General features: G+C 46.2%; 1 protein-coding gene across 9 annotated transcripts in view; it reads right to left on the bottom strand.

Moving 5' to 3' along the window:
* Positions 1–16975, bottom strand: part of Vstm2a (V-set and transmembrane domain containing 2A) — a 148130-nt gene that overhangs the window by 124550 nt on the left and 6605 nt on the right. The window lies entirely within an intron of this gene.

The raw sequence follows: 16975 nt of genomic DNA, 5'->3' as shown, positions 1-16975 counted from the left end.
CATTTTTATTAGTGAGGAAATGAGACACAGAGCTTTTCTTCTGTGCTTTAGTAGGGGAATGGTTGAAAAGACTAGAACGAGGAAACAAGTAATTTCAACATTCAGCTACATCATGCTCAGCTGTGCAGTGGCATCGGTAAACCAGGGAAAACATTTTGCGGCTCACACATCTGCCCTAGGACAAAACCCCGGAGGGCTGGCCCTCCTCCTTTCCCCTGGGCTGTGGGATGCTTGTCAGCGATGCCCTTTGGCAGGTGGGCTGTGTGTGTGACATGGTGACTTTTCCCAAGGCCTGGGGATGGAGACCCCGGGTGAGTGGGGTCCCGAGAGCGCCCCGTGTCCGAGCTGGGGAGAAGGCTCAGCGGTATAGAGGGACAGCTCTGCCCAGGATGGCAGTTAGGCAGGAAGACACACACGGGTCATGCAGGACCCCTAGCACAGTGTGGGGCATGATTAACCACACGCTATGCTGAGACTTCACCAAGAGAGTCTGTGACAGCCACTCATGGGATGGAGAAAATTCAAAGAAGACAACAAAATTATGATGGGACCCCTGATTGACCAGCAGCACGTGATTGACAGGAGATAGTCTGGTACTGTGAAAGTTTAAAACGTGCTAGATGTAGTGAAATGATTCACTACTGTTTGGTGCACAGTGGTTTCCTCTGCAGCCTGAGTAGCCAGGCAGACTCAGTTCTGCTGCCTGGCAAGGTTTTCTGCCGTGCCTCTCCTGGCCAGTCCCTGCCCCAGCACCCTGTAAAATACCGGAGACAGCCTCCCACTGACTGACCTCTCCTCTCCTAAGTCAGCCTGTGCAAGTTAAAGCAGAGTTCAAACGGGCTTGACCTGGAAAGACACCCAGCCCTATACTCTGAGGACATTTTGAGGCTACACACATTCTGAGCTGCCTTCCCAAAGCAATCCACCATATAACATAGCATGTGTTTTTTTTTTTTTTTTCAGATTTCAATCATTCATCCACTCAAGGTACAAGATTTACTAGATATTTTTAATTAAATGAAATTTTCTTCTGTCAGGGAAAGCATACCCCCCACCACCACCACCACCATGTAGTAAATTCTGAAGCAAATCCATACTGTTGTCAAATCACTGACTGGGTCTCTCTCCCTCCTGGTTTTTCTTTATGTCTTTTCTTTCTCTTTTTCAGAACTGGGGACTGAACCTATGACATTATTCCAGTCAGGATCTCATTAAGTTGCTTAAGTCATCCAGGTGGGGCTTAACCTCACGACCTTCCTGCTCCAGCCTCCCAAAGTGCTGGAGTTACAGGCATGTGTTAATCATGCCCAGCTGACTTTTACATATTGAATGAAGAGAGATGCATTCCTGTCTCTCTGCAGAACCCAAGACTTTTTAAGCAGTAAGACCTGAGGATATAAAATGCTCTAATTACAGATAATCACTGTTATGTTCATTCAGATTTTTACGATTTACAGAGAGCATTCTTGTTGATCACATATACTGTGATTATTCTCTGGAAATGGTAAAGTGTTTACTTTTTCAAGAGCCAGCTCTGCTCCTGTGCTGTGCTCTATTCTCTGTCTTGCACAGAAAAGTGTTTTGCCTCTGAAGGAGCCCATCCAGAGCGCTTGGCTCTGGCTTGCTCGTGGCCCTGAGTACCTGGGCCATTCTTATTTCTTATTTCTCCCAAGTGCTTGAAGCTGAGCAAGCTCTGTGTGTTGCTGGCCGCTGGGTTTTGCTCCTCACACTGGGGACCCAGGTCCCGTGGTAGATGGGGTGCCCTGTGAGCTTCCTGTGGCTTCTCTGCTCGATGCCCCACTGCCCAGGGAGCTGTCACCCCTGAGGCCTGCTCAACTCCAGCGGCAACACCCTACCAGCATCTGCCCCTGTGTCCACTCCTGGGATTGATGGGCAGCTCCTTCTGCCTGGACTCCGGCAGTCATTTGCTTTGCCTCTCCTGTGACCATGCCTGGGCATCCCGTCCTGTGCTGCCTCACTGGCCACAGTGCCAGTCCACAGAAGCAAGGGCTGGGGATTTGAGGGATTCTCATTACTACTGGTTTTTAAACTTTTGCCCCAACATAAAATAGAACAAGGAAGTACAGGGGCCACAGCTGGGGCCAGAGGGGCCCCTGGGACCCCAAAGCCACCTTGTCACAGCCTTCCACCTTGGCCACAACCCCCATGTCTCTGTAAGAGATCTTCTCCATCTCATAAACAGCAAAGGAAAGCTACAGACGTCTTAGCAACAGAGAGACTTAGCTTCTGTTTCTCCACTTGCTGCTGGCTGTCATACGAGGACAGGAGATCAGACTGGACCTTCCCACTGAGTTATAGGCTCAGCTCATTTTCATTTTTTTTTTTTAATCACTACCAGGGATCGAATTCACAACTGCGCGCTTGCAAGGCAGGTGCTTCTGTCGCTGAGCTAAATCCCCAGCCCCATCATTTTCATTTTAAGAGAAGGTCTTTTTAAATCACTAAGTTGCCTGGGCTGGGCTTAAATTGTGATCCTCCTGCCTCAGCCTCGCAGAGTGCTACTTTGATGGGGTGCAGCCTCACCCCAGTGTCCTGGTTCTGCCTGATCTTCGGGTGCAGCTCCCTGGAGCCTCTGCTCTCAGGGAGAGGCAGCTAAGCAAGCACTGCAGAAGAGGTGACAAATGAAGAAAATGACCCAGCAGCTACACTGGAATGCCCTCAGATGTTATTTTCAGTATCCTTTTCGAGAATAGTAGAAGTTTAAAACAATTTTTTTAAAAACAGAAGCAAAGTGGGGCTTGGTGGTGCATGCCTTTAATCCCAGCACTCGGGAGGCTGAGGCAGGTGGATTGCTGCAGGTTTGAGGCTAGCTTGGGCTACACAGTGAGTTCAGGGACAGCTTGAACTGTGCAATGAGACCCTGTTTTAAACACCCCTGCACCCAAAAAAGAAGTACAATTAAAAGTACAGCACAGCAATCCTAATCTTGGCATCTGACAACCAAGCCAGAAATGGGGTGCCTTGACGGGTCTCAGGTGTCTCTGTACCCCCATTCTCAGAGGGAGCCTCTCCACAGGGTGCCAGCACTGGTCTCCTAGGCATGAAGGTCAGGAAAACAAGGCTTGGGTGCTTGGATGGATCCCCCAGGCAGTGAGGACCAGGGCACAGAGCAAAGGCAAGGATGAGAGGCAGCAGGTAGGTGGGCGTGGAGCCCCTGAGCCCCTGCTCCAAGTCCCCAGGGCGGGTTGATTCATTTTAATGCCCCCATGTGCCGCCACGGCTACTTGCCTACATCTGAGCTTCTCAGAGTCGGCACTCAGGACTCAGGGTACCTTGGCGAAAAACCTGCTCCCCATGAGCCAACTCTGCCCCGACCCTGAGCTGATGAACACCGGACATGGCACCATCACCCACTTCCCTGCCTGCTCGAAGGAAATGCGTTTGCTCTGTGTAATCTACCAAGTGACTTGACACAGCGACATTTTGAACTTTTCGTGTTAAAGACTCTTAGTGCTTAAGGTTCTGCTGAATTCATTTAGCCATTCCAGCTGGAGGTGGCTGCAACATTACTCTGAAACCTCTGTCCCTCTTTTGTCTAAGAACATTTTTCTCAAGCATTCAAACTGATATCCTGGGACCAAAAACAGGTGAGCTGATTGCTCAGAATACCATTGTTTGTGGTTGAGGGAATGGAAAGCAGAATTTTCGGGTGCTAGGGAAGTCCCCAGAACGGAGTATGTTTATTTAATTCAAAAAGTCACCTGAGTTACGACAACCTAAGCAATTTATCTCATGTACATTTTACTAGCTCCTAAAATAGCCACTTTCTCGTGGCTTTGGCCATTTTCTGAGGCATCGATTTCCTTTGTGGATACAGCTTTACTGAATTAGACTTGGGGAACGCATCTCACTTGGGATGTCTGTCTACAGTTTCCTTCATGGTCCCTGAAAGGCTTTTCCTTTTTTTCCTATTTGAGTATCTGGTAGAACCACCCAGAGCAAGGAGAAAGGAAGAAAACATTTTCTCTACCCTGCCGCCTCCCGATTGCAGAATCTTTCTCCTGAGATGGGAATAATGAGAGATGCTCATCAGAGAGCCTGGGAGGCAACCTCCAGCAGCTGGATCCTGAGCCGCCAAAGTCTTGGCTTGCACAGAACCAGGGCCACTAAAGCACGTGAAGCAGATGGCCCATGAGATGCACCTTTCCTAGGGACCTCAGCTGTAAGAAATGACAACAGCTGCGGGAGAAATGTGAGCAAACTCTTAATGCAGTTTTTACTCAGGCTTCCATATCCTGAATCACCATAGAAGGGGAAAGGTCAAATAATAGGATGATTTTGTCCCATAATTTTTTGAGAAGACTACATTAGAATTCTTCAGGCTCCAGTGCCAATTTCTTCCAGAAATCCATTTTTAAGAGGAGACGTGCTTCATTTTGACCCAATACATAAATTTCACAGTTTTACTGTGCCCAGCGCGCTGGCAGCAGCTGCTTAAATTCCCTTTCTTGCTTTCCTTTGGTCAGCAGATTTATGGCTCTGTTCTCCTTACGGGGCCTCTCCCTGTTGCTGAGGGAGGAGGAGGAGGCACAGACGCCCTGGTTCGGAGTTTAAATGCCAAGGCTGGGGGCACCCAGACTCTGGGCACCCAGCTCCCTTCTCAGGATCAGCAGCTCCTCCCCAGGGTGATGCTCCAGGTCCCCCAGGTAAAAACCCAGCCCACACACAGGGCAGGGGATGGGGATGGGAGCTGCTGTGTCCCTGTCACCTTTTGCTTCTCTGCCTCTGGCTCTGGCCCTGGGAGGTTGCCCCAGCCACCAGACTGATAAAGAACTGAAATCTAGACAGTGTAAGTCTACTCAGCTCCTGCGAGAGCAGGTGAGATTCTAGTCCAGCACTCCAGAACTAGAATGAGACAAGTTGATTTGCATTCCAAAGTCATCTGGCCACTCCTGTATGCCAGAAATGGTCCTTTCTCAATTCTGCCTGTTAAAATAAGGAGCCTGAAAAATCAGGACCCTCTCAAATTTAAAGCCTTAATCCAAAAATAGGCATCTGAGATGAATACACACTTCTCAGATGAAGAAGTACAGACAGCAAATAAATACACGAGAAACTGTTAAACACAACTGCTCATTCAAGAGACACAAATTAAAACACTGAGATTCTACTTTACCCCGGAAAGAATGGCTGCCATCAAGAAATCAACCAATAACAAACGCCGGCAGGACTATGGGGAAAAAGGAGACCTTTTCCCCTGTTGGTGGGAAGGTAGCCTGGTACAACCAGTGTGAAATCAGCGATTCCTCAGACAACTAAAACTAGGGGTTATACTCAACTCGACCATTTCCTTTCTAGATACCTTATCACAGTGATATATGCACACCCATGTTTACAGCAGCACAATTAATAATAGCTAGGTGTCAGAAACAGCCTACATGCCCATCAACCAAGGAATGGACAAAGAAAATCTGTTTTTTATGTGCAATGCAGTGCTATATGCCATCCAGAAGGATAAACTTGAGACATTTCAGGTAAATGGATGCATCTCGAGAACATAATTTTAAGGGACATAAGTCACATTTGTGTGAATATCGTGTTCCTCTTGTGTGGCAAAGCCAAGAAGTAAATAAAGACCAAAATGCAGGACTGTTGGGAAGCAGGAAGAAAATGTTAAAATGGGAACGGAAACAAGGGAGGAGGGAGAGGGGAGGGAAGGAAAGGAACAGGATAAAAAATGAGAAAGAGTGGGAGGAAAGCAGTGAAACAAATCCTTGGAAGTGGAGAAGGGAAGAAGGACTGAAGAGAAGGGAGGGGAATGAGAAATAAAAACAGTAACTCGAGTAATAAAAACTAGAAAAAAGGTTAAAAATACGTAGGGCTGTGAGGAAATGGAAGGGAGGAGCATGTGATTGGGCAGAAAAGCTTTTGAAAGCCCTCAAAGAAGGAAGCGAAGCGTTCTGTGGACCAACAAGCACTCTTCCCGAGCAGCTACTGTCTCCTGGCACAATGCTGAGTTCCGCCAAAAGCTTAAATGAGCACATTCAAGTTGGGAGCAAAGCAGACCAAGCGACAGGGACAGTGACCTTGGACCTGCGGTGACTTTGGGCAGGGACTGCAGGGGCAGCTGGTGCTGGGCCCACTCAGGCGGCCTCCCTGCGGGCACTGGGCCAGCACCCTGCATGCCAGGGCAGGGCACTGGGGAGGGGAGCAGGGGCCAGTGGCCAGACATCTCAGCACTTGCTCCCTAGCTGCAGAGATAAAGCCTGCGTCATGCCACTTGGGCCTGGGGCCACTCTTGGTGCAGACCCCTACCGGAAGCCAGCAGGAAGACTCCGCATAAAGAAGGGTGGGAACCTCAGTTTTAGGGAACAGGGACTGAGGAATTCAGACTGAAGGGAAAGGGAGCACTTCTCACCTAAGCGGAGAAAAGACATTACCACAAGGATAAACAGACTAACTTGCCTACATTAAAAACTATTTTGCTGTTCTGCACCATGTTATTTTGAGGAAGAAATTATCTCAGAACCTGATCTAACAGGATGCTCAAATCATTAGTCACAGGGCCTCAGAAAACATGGTGATTGAGCTGAGTGCGGGGCCCTGGGTCTGTCATTCCAGTACTCTGGAGGCCGAGGCAGGAGAATGGCAGGTAGGAGCTCAGCCTGGGTAACTTAGTAACTTTGTGAGACCATGTCTCAGACAAAAAAGGAAAAGGCTGGGGATGCAGCTCAGGGCAAAGACCCCGGTGCAATCTCTAGTATCCAAAGAAAAACAAAAAAACGAAACCAAAAACACAAGTGTAGCAACAAAAAAGCTACGGTACTTTCAGTAAAAGTATTAAGATTTTTTTTTTTTTTTTTTTTTTGTCTTTTTCCTTTTTATCGGTACCGGGGATCGAACTCATGACTGCCTGCTTGCAAGGCAGGAGCTTATGCCGCTGAGCTAAATCTCCAGCCCCAAGTATTAAGATTTTGCTTCACAGATTTTTCAAATTTGAGGCAATGGTTTTGCTCTTAATTTAGATATTTCAAAATTTTCTGAAATAAACTGTGCTATCAGTTACCTTCATGACAGAAGACAACTTCTTAATAACGAAACTAAGGAGTTAGAGACATTGAAGCAATAATGTTTTAAACTCCACATATTTACCAAGACATGCAAATCAAAGAGTAGAAGTAAACTGGGTCAGGAACAATTCAGCAAACTTCCTAGATTTAGTTTGTTATTAAATATCAATTAAAATAAATCGGTGTCCTGTTATCGTCAGTATGGGAAGAAGGTGTCCAAGCACATTTCCGTTTTCTTTGATCATTACTACATAAGGGGCCCGATGGTTTTCTTAAAGATTCACCAAACTGCCCAAAATTTATACGTCTTCTTAGCCATGGTATTATCCTTGAAAAGTGTTCCGCACTACACATAATCCAGCACGCAACTTTTCAACCCTAAACAGTCCTCAGGTTGCCTGGTGGGCACCTAATCACCTCACTAATGTGAGGTAACACCATAAGGTAACTGGGAGCCATCTCCCAACCCTTCACCTTCCCAGAGCACTGGAAGTAAAGTAAATTTGAGATTCTGAAGCCTTTCATGTTTGTGGTTGTGACTGTACTGCTGGTTGCCCCAAAGCAGCATTTTAAAAGTTAATTATGTACAGTGCAGAGGTGAGATTATTGCCTTGTTAGCACATGGATTGATTTCATCAGAAAAACTAAAATATTTTACTGACGGCTGATGAAGTTGCAGCTAAGTATGTGTCTGTCATATCAGGCATGTAAATAAAACAGGAGACAAACTGATCTCATAATGGACCCCAGCACCGTAAGGTGGTTGATATCCTTATATTTTCCAGTTTGGAGCAGCTGACTGCATTTTTTGTCATTAAAATATTTGTGACTGTGAGGATAAAACGGCCTCATTGAATTCACCTTATTTTCTCAGTAGCTCCATGGTTGTCAGCCTCATGGAAAGAGAAACAGCCACTCCTAGCTTTCACAGGTTGCTTTGTCCCAGCACTGAGTGTCACACACACTAGTCTGTTTTATATCTACGCTTTCTGAATTCGGGTTCTTTTTGTAGAAGTTACATTGCTTATAAATCTTTCTGTGTATTGGTGTCTTTTAATATTCCCAGTGACAATGCACTGCATGTCACTGTAATGTGGAAGTGAGGGCTCTGTAAATTATACGATCTAGGGAGAAATGACTACATAATACTCTCTATATGGGCATTATATGTACTGACTTATTTAATCTATATAAACTCATAATGATCACACTTAGCTGTTTAGGAAACAGAATAATTTGATGGTCATTCTCCACCCAGCACCCAGAAAGTAAGATACATATGTGAATCTATCTATATTTATATATATGATATTCCTGACTTCAGTACGACAAGCAATTTCCGAGACATCACTTTCAGGAAATGCTTTCTATACATACGTGCACATGCATGTGAACTTCACATATGCGCACATACTTGTATTTTTAATTCTTCCATGATCCATTACTATAACAATACCATTATTTTGTTTTGCTTTTCTTTCATTCTCATAAGATGTGTGCCACATTTTTAAACTTGGAAATTTTATTTTTTTTCTTCTAACAGAAAATGATCATGGTTTTCTTAGAAATAATCATGGTTCAAATGGCATAAATACAGAAATTAAAATTAAAAAGGTCCTCTTGGCCTTTGATATACGTTTGCCTATTTTTCCTTGTTACTTTTCTATGCATGTACATAAGGTTCATTTGAAGTTGTATATGCTGTATGTTTTGCCTTTCCAAATGTCCTTACACAGATTTTAAAGTGTGATCATAGAAGCTGCATAATTTCTCTGTGCGTTTTAACACATTCATTAGGCAACTTCTTTACTGTTGGTTGTCTATTTCCAGATATATAAAAATGAGATGAACATCACTGCTTGGGAGTCCTGGTCTGGCTCTACTGACCTTGGAGTTTCCTCGGGGGAGTGCAATCCCAGGAGCACAGGGCCACACAAGCGGAGGCCAGCAGTGCTGTCCTGTCTGACTGGTTTTCCTGGAGAAGCACAGGGCCAGCTTGTGCCTTGCTCCCCAGGACCTCACTGATCCCTGCTGATTTGGAATTAGCTGCCAAGACTGGGCCTGCATTGAACCTACCAGTGCTGTGGAAAATTGCAACGTAACTGCGGGTTTGACTGGCCGTAGATTACTGTATCTAACACATATACTCGCTTATTCCAACCTAGACTCTCTCCATGATTGTTCTAGTGATTGTCTTAGCTATATTATTTGCTATTATTTTTTCTTAAAAAATCTATGTATTATATAGATTCTTCTGTAATATGCCTAGTCTTCTCTTTTCCACTTAGGCCCTGCTGCTGCTGTACAGAGAACTGATTTCCCTGTGCATATCTGCTCTGTCTCCATTCCTATCACACGGTCACTCTTGTCACCTCTCCTTGACTGGGAGTAGATTGTATCACCACAACACCTCATCCTCCTTTTCCTAAGTATTAGAAACACTTCCTTGTCTGATGTTTCACATTTTTATTACATCTAGTTAAGTAGATTTATTTATAGTAAAACATTATTTTCATTTGTAAATTATTTTGTATCTTTAAATGTTCAAAGCCTCAGGCTTCTGATTTCATGCTAACATTTCTATATTTGAGTTTTCTTTTCTGCTTAGCTCTGTAACTGTAGTTAATTTGGATATACACTGTAAATCATGGTAATTTTTCTTTTAGCTTCTTTTAATCGCACAAATTCCTAATTGCTACATTTTTAACCCACTGCGTAGTTATTTTATACAATTTTAGACCTGTCTGATCTTTTTATTCTCTATTCATATTTATGTTCTCTACCACCTTTTAAAATCACAACTATTTAATAGTACATTTTCGTCTCTAAGAGGTAAGGAAGGAGCAAATGAAGACTCCTGAGCTCACATACATTCTAGGTATTCTGCTACGTGTTTAAAATCCGTGATCTCACTTTTGGCTGAGAGTAACCCTTGGAGTCCAACACCTGAGGACTGTCGGAGCAGCTCCCTGAAAGCCACCAGCCACTAGCGAGCAAATCTAGAACTCACGTCTCAACTTCTCTGGTAGCACCTTTCATTCTGGTTCCACTCATTTTCTTTTGCTTTTTAAGATTCTAAAACTCTTTGCACTTCTGTGAATTTTCAGATGTATCTTTAATTACTTTGCATCTTTAAAAATTCAGGTCTTTTGTGAAAACTTGAATTTCATTCCATGAGGCTGCAACTTGGAAATCCACGTTTCTTATTCGGTTCTCAATTTAGAAGCTGCTTTTATCATAGCTCCCTGATTTCACAGCCACCACAAAATCCAAATCAAGAGCTCCAACACAAGCAAATTCTGCCACCTGTCTCCCTAGCTGTAGATGTCGCTGTATTCACACAGGGGTAGGGATGTGGGAGCCCCTCCAGCCAGCAGGTGGGCCGGCCAGGGTCTCAGCCAGCACCCCAGCTCCAGGGAGCACAGCCTGAACTGACTCCTGACCCACATACGCCTTGTTCAAATGGCTGAGCAGATTCTCTGACCTGTGTCATCCAAATTTTTGCCTCAAATCTGCCTTTTATTTTATTCGTAGACAGGAAGCACACAGCAGCCATTTAACTGGAAGGATTCCAATGGTCAAATTAATCGAATCCCTGCAAGCAGGCAATTTGGATCATTTAAACCAAAATCAACATTAGGGGCTGACTCAGACCCCCCTGGCTCCGCATCAGTACAATGCACCGTTTACTTACATTCAGCTCAGGAAAACAATCTCTGGTAAGACTCTCAATTGCCTCTCCTGCATCCCAGCAGCTCTGAAACTTTATGTTGAGGTCACTGCTGAGAAACCCAGCTGTGCAGACAGCTGCCATGCTGATCTGAGGTAAAGAGCTGCTTCCAGAGCCCTGGGCTTCAGCACTCAGGTTCTCCTCATGGTGAAAATACAGAACTGCATTCCTGCAGGGGCTACCATGGTCGCCACTGTGGGGACAGAGCTACAGCCTAAGTCACCACTGGGGTTCTTTCTCACACCAGCTGTTGAGTGCAGGAGTGAAGAGCTTCCCAGGACTCCACCTCCACACAGCAAAATGTGGCAAGAACAGTCTTCCAAAGAGGATTTGGAGGCATCACACATATGTCATGGTTAATAATAACAATGATTTTCTCATCCAGAAAGTTTTGTACAAGCCAACGATTCTCACAGTCGAAGAACACAAATCTGCCTATCTCTGGTCTCATCGGTAAACACTAGGAGGTGCTGACCACTGACGCCGTCATGACACAGACAGGGATGCTGACCACTGACGCCGTCATGACACAGACAGGTACAGAGAAAAATCTGAGGTCTTTCCTTGCCTGCTGCTCACTAAAATCCTGCTTTGTATTTTCTTCTGGGACAGTCAAGACTGAAAGGCTGTGACCTCATTGGGGCCTCAGCTGTCCAACAGTAACTAAAGCAGAGCAAAGCTGGACCTGGGTTCCTGTCCTTCCTACTGTAAACCCTGGGTCAGAGCTGTCCTCAGCCCCGCACCGGGCTGTGCTGGTCATTCAAATCCCTTGTCTGTCCAGCACCTGGCTGGACAGGGTCCATGCCCTGCATTTACAGGGCACCATCTCCTTTGGGACTGAGGACCCCAAGATGAGACGTGCACAGGGCTGTAGAGCTACACCCAAAGGCCCGAGGCCCGGTCCTGAGCCTGTGATCATGTGGATTGCAGGGAAGATGGCCTAACCCCCCCACACTCATGCACACACTCATGCGTGCACACACATGCACATATGTGCACACATCACATCCTTTCCCAGGAATGGAGCTGCCTCTCAGCCATGAGGACTGGAACTATGAAACCAGGACTGACACAAAGACCAAACCCCATGCCAGCCCACCAACTGATCCTCAGGGTTGACCTTCTCTCTGGTCTGCACCCTGTGTTATCCAATCTGGTCTGCACCCTGTATCACAGTGAGCCCCATTAGTTCCCCAAACAGGAGTCTTTCCTTTGATCCCTCTAACTTTCCATTAAAGTTTTCCCCTGTAAATTTGTGCTTTTAATTTCCATTTTTACTAAAACAAGCACCCACGCCAACCCATGATGATATGAATGTTTAATAAACTCCCCAAAAATCTGGCAGGCACAGTATGCGCTTTTCACTTTGGAAAGAAACACTGTTTAGTGTCTTTATCAGCTCTGAAATCATGGAAAAATTATTTAACTATGCAAATACAAGAAAAGAAGGAAAAAGGAAAATTATCCCCCTTTTTCTTTCTCCTCCAAACAAGAGCTCTGCTTGCTCTGGGCACTGGAGAACACATATGCAGGCTATGGTATCTGTGGCCAAGTAATCGTCAAGGTGATACCTGTCCCAGTTTGCCTGAGACTAAGAGATTCCTGGAGTGTAGGATTTGGAGCAGTAAGAGGTAATTACCACAGTACAAGGCATAGAAGGCTTCACACTGCGGCAGGAGACCAGGAGGGGACATCAGAGCTCTAGGCAGGGATTTGCATTTGAGTAGGATTTCAGCACCCGGGAAAGACCTACACAGAGGCAATAGCAATTGCAGAGAGTAGGGGGTAGGAAGTGTGGGAAAAACACTCAGGAAATGGCAAATAGGAAGTCAATGTGAGGGGTGGGACTCCCAAGGAACAGGACTGGAGGTCTGGCTGCAGAAGCTGGTTAGTCTAGCTCTGGAAATAGTAATTATGAATACATGGGCTCTTGTGATATGTTCCTTGTACGGAGACCGAAACACAGAGACTATTAGGAGCTGTTGGAAGAGAAAAAACTGTTCAAGAGGGCTTATGCTGAGAATGGAACCAGTGGTAACAGAATAGAAAAATGTCTGTCTTTCAAGGATGTTTTGGGAAGAGGATCACTAGGACAGAATGACTAATTCAGCACGGTGTCCAACAGAGAAGACAAGAATGTTTTCAAGGTTCTTGCAAGATCTGTGACTAGGATGATAGTATTAAGAGTTTGGGGACATGGGGAGAAGAAGATTTCTTTTTGGTGAGAAAGCCAGAATGACTTCTGTTCTGAATATCTGAGCTTTCAGCCCCTGATGGGTGTGTCTGCTGCAGTAAGAAAAGCCATGCTTCCCCCAGCTGCCTTGAGTGACAGTCATTATCAGTGCTCCTAGTACTGGGAGCTCAGGGTTCAGCTGGGCAGAGTCTGCAGAGAGCTGGCAGCTGAGTGAGAGGGCAGGAAGCCTGGGGAGCTCTGTCCAAGGCGGCCTCCCCGCTCCCATGGGGGCTCCATGGTTGGGACCTCACCCAATGAGAGCCTCCCCCTATCCGGAGTTGGACTTCCCATAGGTGACCTTATGAGAGGTCCTGGCTGACACTGCTGGTGCCCTTAAGGGCCATGCCTGCAAGGGCAACAGCATCACTTCATGCTTTAGGGGTCAGGGCGGTCACAGGCCAGCCCGAGCTTCAAGGGCAATGACCACAACCTCCAGCTCTCTATGGGTGGGTTGTCAATGATTGTGCCGCCATCTTTAATCCACTCCTGGGCTTATGCAACACACATGTGAAGATGTTTGGGGATGAAAATTAAACCTTGTGCAGATCTCTAGACAGAAGTCAGAAGTAGAAATGGAATGGGAAAATTTTCTAAGGAAAAGTTGGTAGTCACACCAAGGGGTGGATAAGATCTAGAAGGTGAAAGGGAGAGAACAGGAGAGCAGGGGTGGGCACCCAAGGCAGAAGGGGAGAGCTAAGAGGCAGTGACTAGGGAACCAGCCCCAGTAGCTAAGAGGAAAGACTGTTCTGGGGCCGGATGAAGGCTGCCTGGAGATGGCCAGGGTGAGCTATAAGAAGATGTGGGGGTTCGGAGTTAGGAGACATGGTGCCTCTGCAGAGCAGCTGACCCAGGAGAGGGACTGAGGGAGGAAGGGGAGCACATGAGTACCCCTGTTGGAGTGGGTGCACCCCCTTGAGCAGGAAGGGAGGAGCTGTTTCCCAGTCTTATTTGCCTGATTTTAGGGTGCCCCTGCTCTTGTAGAAAATAAGAACCAGAACAAAGACCTGGGGACAAGGTCTGGCGAGGGACAGTTAGCTCCTGCTCCCAAGAGGACTGGGTCACTGGGTGACAGGAGGATATAGGGGAGTTTGGGGTGCCAGGTATGGGACACAGGCTGGAGGGAACCTAAAGAAAGTCTGTGAGTGCTCTGTGAGGAGGGAACTGAACTCCTGCATTCTGGGGGGACCGAGACTCCCCATATCTTGTGCAGCCATGTCAGGCTCCTATCTGGAAAGACCTTCGCCACCCCAGCTTCCACCAGCGGTCCCCAGTGTCCCAGCCACTTCCTCCAAAGCAGCCCAGACTCAAAAGCTGGGGCCAAGGATTCTTCCTCCTAACAGGTCTGCAGAATACTTTTATAATTGTAACCCCACACCTAGGTTTTCATGTATAACAGAAATACAGGCATTTCCCCCCAAGCTTTATATAAATATGAGGGAGAAAAAGGCGGAAGACCACAGCCTTGGCATGAACACCACTCGTCAGGGGTAGCAAACCAGGGGTGGTGGGAGGAACAGAGGTGCCTCACCACAAATGCCACATAAGGGTCACCTGCTCCCTTTACCGTCTTCCTCATTTTGGTTCTAATTGTGGATGAGACATGCAGACAGAATTAAAATAACTTAGAAAGTTCAGAATTTATAATTTACCTATCATGCATGGTAGAATTTATAAAGAGAAATAAAACAGTGTTAAGCAGGAGGGAATAGTCACACTTTTGGAAAAAAATAACTGGGGGAAACACAGCACTCGGGTGGCAAACAATAGTTACCACCCCATCTTGTGATACACAGATAGGCACGGGTTATCCTTCCTGTCTTCCTGCCCTGTCAATGTCTGGTTCAGTTCATTATAGACAATTTGGAGATATTATGTAAAGTTATTTTCAGAAACTCAGGCCTGACCTGACAGAAAACCAGTATGAATGAGGAGCAAAGTGTCTTAGTTTAAATAATTTAGTGAGTGATGTAAAAAGAGGGACGGACAGGGAAGGCCGTGTGAGCCAGGAGTTTTGTGGCCCAGGCTGGTGTCAGTGTCCCACGCAGGAAGCCTGCCTGCTCCTGCCGAATCACGAAACACAAGAGACTTGGGGGCCAGCGTTTGCTTGCTAAGGATTTTAATCTTTGTGCCTCCACCATGATACGCTTTTCCCAGGATAAAAACAATGTGTTGTAGGAGGAATTTACCTCCATTGTGCTTCCCTACAGTGATGGAACAAAGGACACACCTCACATATCCCTGGACCTGATCTCGGAGTTCCCTGAAGGAATGGAGATGAAAAAATGGATACATAAATGAAGTATGTGCATGGGAATGAGCTTTATTTGAACATAATATGAGCAACTGTAAGAATTATGAAGCTGGATCTGAGTATTACAGCAGGATTAGTAAGTACCCTTGAGAGGGCCCCATTGGTATGACCAAGCATGAAACAGACACCCAAGATGATGCCCAGCTTCTGAGGTGATACAGGATGTTGAAATATAGATATATGCATATATACATATGCTCAAATGTCTTGAGAAAGGTGAGATTAACTTTTGCCTCAAGAAGAGAAATCTTAGAGAAAAGGACTTTTAATAAATACAAGGTGAAAATATTTTTTTTCTTCTTGTATGTTGAACTCTAGAAAAAGATTTCTGTACCTAATAGTAGGTAAAGCTGGTAGTAAAACTAAAAATACACTAATCTCTATGTGAAAATTGTTTGACAGTATCTGGAGTTTCTTAATTAACTCCCAGCACAGCGCTGAGAAAGAGATACTGAAATAATGCAGACACTTTGAGAGTGCGTCACTTAATCCCACAAACGAACCCTTTTAGTGGACGGCATACTTCATCTGACGCAGAGAGCCTCCTGTGAGGACCAGGTAACCTGCCTGGTTTCTGTCTGCAGACGGATTTTGATACAGCGGCTTGGGGGCCTCTGTCTGGCTAACCACCCTTCCGAGGCACGGAGCCCTCGCTAATTAGGCCATAGATCCTGTGTTCTGGGTCTGTCTGGCTGTTCCCTCTGAGACATGATGGCAGAGGGGCGAGGCCCCCAGACATAAATAGGGGTGCGTGCCCTGCACACAGGACAGCGAGAGTCGATAGTGACTCGGGTGGTTTTGTCCTCTCATCGAGAGTCCAGAGAGCACTGAGGAGCAGCGTCGAGGGCTGGGCTGTGCTGGTCCCAGAGGTCATCGGACAGGGACACAGCAGGTGCTGCTTTCTGCCCACAGACAGCGGGAACCAGGACTGGTCCAGGGAACGCCCAACCTAGAGCCTGAGATCTGCACCCCAGTTCCTCGGCACGGCCAGCGCTTGAGGACATCTGTGCCATGTTGTTCTTCTCTATGTTTCTATGAATTTAAGTTTGTCTGTGATTCTCAGGATGAAACCCAGGGCCTTGTAAAAGTTAGGCAAGGGCTGCACCCCTGAGCTACCCCTCCAGTCCTGGCATGCAACGTTTTACTAAAAATACTATTCACAAGCAAGATTTCCACCTACCTATGCAAACATGTATATATTTCAGCACAGGGGGAGGAATCCAGGGCCTTTACTCTGGGCTACATCCAAATCCTTTCTAGGGTCTAAGTCATTAAGCTCTTCAAACTGGGCTGGAACTCCTGATCTTACACCTTGGCCTCCAACCGTGTAAGGATTACAGGTATGCCAGGCTATATCCATATCTGTATCATCTAGATTTTTATCCCTATCCACAGTTTCTGAGATATGCATGTGTATGTAAACTCACAAAAGTGAAATCTGGTCACAGATGAAGAGGCCTTAAACATTAGCGATCAAGCACGATTTCTATTCCCAACAGCAGCATCACTGACCCTCCCGGGACACACTGGAAAGAGGACCACTCATCGATCGCCAGGTAAAGTTTCTGTGCTGGCTTCTTCCCTGCGGGGCCTGCTGGTGTTACCAGGCCTTTTCTCCTGAGGTCAAGGTTAAACCTCGAGAGTCTCTGCTGGCTGAAGCATCAGCACCA

Source organism: Cavia porcellus, unplaced genomic scaffold (genome assembly GCF_034190915.1).
Source record: "Cavia porcellus strain 051 isolate PalLab524CR breed Dunkin Hartley unplaced genomic scaffold, mCavPor4.1 scaffold_23, whole genome shotgun sequence".
NCBI classification, from domain to species: Eukaryota; Metazoa; Chordata; class Mammalia; order Rodentia; family Caviidae; genus Cavia; species Cavia porcellus.
This window is presented reverse-complemented; position numbering and strand designations above follow the sequence as displayed.